We start from the raw sequence: 3437 nt of genomic DNA on the forward strand, positions 1-3437 counted from the left end.
GTGGTATAAAAAATGAAAAGGGTACGCAAACTATATTATCTATCTAGTTATAGAGCTGTGTGTAAAAGGGTTAAGTGCAGAAACAAAGTATTAAAAGGCACCCTGTGAATATGTTTTCACTAAGCACTGAGATCAGTGAGACCAGAAAAGTGCTATATTAATGCTGACACTCAGCTATGTATAGGAATATAAGGTCTGGAAGTAGTGTAAAGGTGCCCTGTTTTATGATCATGTCACTATATTAAGGCTTACAGAAAAATGCAATTGATTTAAACTTGTTTGCAGGAAATATAAAAAAGAAAAAGAAATAAATTAGCTCTGAAAAAAATCTATTTCTTAGTTGATGCCAATCTAAAAAAAGACATCAAAGACATACACTGACTGGCCAGTAGGTGGTGATTTGGTATGTGACTGTTCTGAAGGCAGGACTGTGATGCAGTTTCTGCCTCGCCACTAGAGGGCGCGGCCGTTTTGTGAGTAATGTTTGACTGGGATGGAAAATGGTGTTCATGAAGGCAGTGTGAATCACAAGTTATGCTCGGGAGCAGTTTATGTGGGTTCAATGAGAGTGTGCGTCCATAAGACTGGTGAGTTACAGGATATTTCTTGTGTAAGAAGGATAGCCTGTATGTTTTCTTGCTCTGGACGTCCTCTGTTTGTACATTTTCTATAAGCTAAGTTATCGCTAAGCTAAGCGGGCTAAGCTAAGCTAAGTTCGCCTAGGCCAAACTGAGTTCAGTTTGAGTTGGGGATTTGTTATGTGTATTTGCCTTCTTTAGTTGGCATCATAAGTGAGTGGGGCACAAGAGTTAAGTGATGGGAAGATGTTTATTTTCTTTGTTGTCAAATATGGTTCAGACTATAAGTAAAAGCCACCAGCTTAGTATTAGGGCCTATAAGACAAGTATGTGGCTGTAATATGTTATATGGTGATTATTGTTGTCTATAATTTGATTGTAATTTGTGTTCTATTTTCCATTCTGTTTGTAGAACCACACACACACACATACCCACACCCACGCTAAATCTGCCATTAAAGAGCTGAACGATCATCCCCTGTCCTCGTTAATTTCTGGAGGGTCATAGTGGCACTTGACCTGTGCACACCCTGCGATCACCACCGTAGAACTGAACCTCATATCAGAAATCATCATAACAGTGACAATCATGTGTCTTGAACATAACGTGCTCCCGAGAAGGTTAGGTTTGCAGTGCAGGTTACCATGGTAATGTAACATGCGAGCCAACTTTTAATACTGAAACAAGGGTTAACCCTGAAGTTATGTAGCTACTCACAACGGCCCTAATCCAGCTCTGTAGTACAGGGCTTTGTATTTTGCTTTTGTCAAACTGTTTGTTTGTGCTCTTTGTGTTTTCCTACATTTCTTTGTGCTTTTAACTCTTATGTTCTTATGATGCTCATTTTTTATTATTAGTTTAGCCTGCTACTGTAGGTTCAGGGGGATGATGTGGGTCTCAGCTTTGACCCAGAGTCTCCACCTGGTTGGATATGCCCCTTTACCTAAGGAGACATTCAAGAGGTATTCTTGAAAAAAAAAAAACCCCTTCATCATTTTAAACGCATGTCTTCAACCTGGTTGTGGTGGCAGCAACACCTGCACAAGGTTACAAAAATAGAGAGATACATGGCTTGCTGAAACAACACCAAAGTGACATCACTTCTGTCTTCCAGCATTGTTCATGAGGGATCGAATGCAAGCATGTGCCCAGAGTCCTCACCTTTCAGTATCTCTAATGGTGAAACAGGACAACCTATGGAAGAAACTAATTTCTGCTGCTTGTGGCCATAGTTCAGGGGTTTGTGATTCAGTAGATGGAGCAGCTGTTTGTGCATAAGAACAGACTTCTAGCCCTGAACAACAACCTAAAGGTAGTTTAACTTATCCATTTGCAGAAACACCCCAATTTCCTACTCATAATGCAGCATCCAACATTTTTCAGGTAGGAAGCAAGGCTTCAGGCTTGGAGGGACTAACTCTACTCTATGCTGCAGGAGTTCATCACCCAATTAGGCCAAGAGGAACACATCATTTACAAAAAGAAAAGATGTGATCCCGAGTCCACTAATACCTGTACTTGTCAATATTAAGTGCTAAGAAGACAACACATTGACACTACAGAGATATTTGATTACATGTTAATGCCTAAACATTGGTTAAACTTTTGCAATGAAGTTGCAGTGAAGTTAAAATTAAGATTTTTGCAACTTCATTTCAGTTTTTGGTTTTAATATCAGTCTTGTGTTTTTGTTTCCGTATGGCACCAAATATCTGGAGGTTTGTTTAATAATGTGGATGTCTTTATGATCTTTGTGACACAAATTAAATTTTACTTCTATATTTACTTCTATTTTACTTCTATATATTAATTCACAACAACAGTTGCCTCAAAACCCAACCCAAACATAATCATGAGTTTACTGTACTGAAATGGCATCCATAATCACCAGAACTTAATCCAACAGTGAACCTTTGGGATATTCAAATGACAAATCTGCAGCAACTGTATGATGCTGTCGTGTCAATATGGACCAAAATGTCTAAGGAATGTTTCCAGCCCCTTGTTGAATCTGTTGAAAACAATTGAGGCAGTCCTGAAGGCAAAAGATGTATCTAATAAAGTGTCTTGTGAGTGCACACATTAGAGAATATGTTGTTGTATATTAGAGTAATTTATTGCATGTGCTGCATTTTGTCATCTGCCTTCTCAGACTTTGGTTCATCAATGCTGTAACTCGCAGACAATCCCTCCACAGTTATCAATGGCAGACTGAACTATCAGTGTGTGTGTGTGTATGTGTGTGTGTGGGTGTGTGTCTGTGTGTGCTTGGCCTGAGATAACTGGGGTCAGGAAGGCACCAGTCATAGGACAACCAATGAAATATTTATAGGAATACAACACTAGAAGGTTTTACTGTACAGAGCAAATTCACTGTATATAACTGTGACGGCAAGTCTGCACACACGAGTTCAAGACATCACCAAGAAGATATAACAATAAAGAAAGTGTCTACACAAGGACCAGTTCTTCTTTTAGTTTATTCATGTTTATTTTTAACCATGAGGTGATTTTAACCACCCTCACTGACAATCCTGTGTGGAGTATTGTTCTCTTCCTGGGATCTAGTCCTAATTGTTTTTTTGTTTTTTTAATACAGTTTGACATTTAGGTTCTCTTAATGTTCCACACACACTCACAACTGAAACGTAGTCTAAATAAAGGTTTACATTATTAGCGACTGTTTTTAAATCTAAAAAATCTTGACCTCCAACTGCTGCAGACGAACAAGTGAACTGAAATATCCCAATCTACGATATTTCCTGTGTCTTTTGTGATCAATTCTCTGGATAAACAAATGTGTTCTGAAGACAGGTAAGCTGCATATACTGGCATGCAAGTTTTTCATCCATCACCGG

The 3437-nt window shown here is 38.8% G+C and overlaps 1 long non-coding RNA gene across 2 annotated transcripts; it reads left to right on the forward strand.

Annotated features, from left to right (window-relative positions):
- Positions 1 to 435: 435 nt before the first annotated feature.
- LOC113027296 (uncharacterized) lies at positions 436 to 2547 on the forward strand. 2 transcript variants are annotated; one of them, XR_003273018.1, is made up of 4 exons: positions 436 to 587; positions 1437 to 1541; positions 1694 to 1891; positions 1963 to 2547. It is a non-coding gene; the product is annotated as an uncharacterized LOC113027296 (long non-coding RNA). The 2 variants fall into 2 exon arrangements; XR_003273017.1 differs by lacking the exon at positions 1963 to 2547 and having other exon boundaries at positions 1694 to 1955.
- The last annotated feature ends 890 nt before the right edge of the window (positions 2548 to 3437 follow it).

This window comes from Astatotilapia calliptera, chromosome 7 (assembly GCF_900246225.1).
Source record: "Astatotilapia calliptera chromosome 7, fAstCal1.2, whole genome shotgun sequence".
Taxonomy (NCBI): Eukaryota; Metazoa; Chordata; class Actinopteri; order Cichliformes; family Cichlidae; genus Astatotilapia; species Astatotilapia calliptera.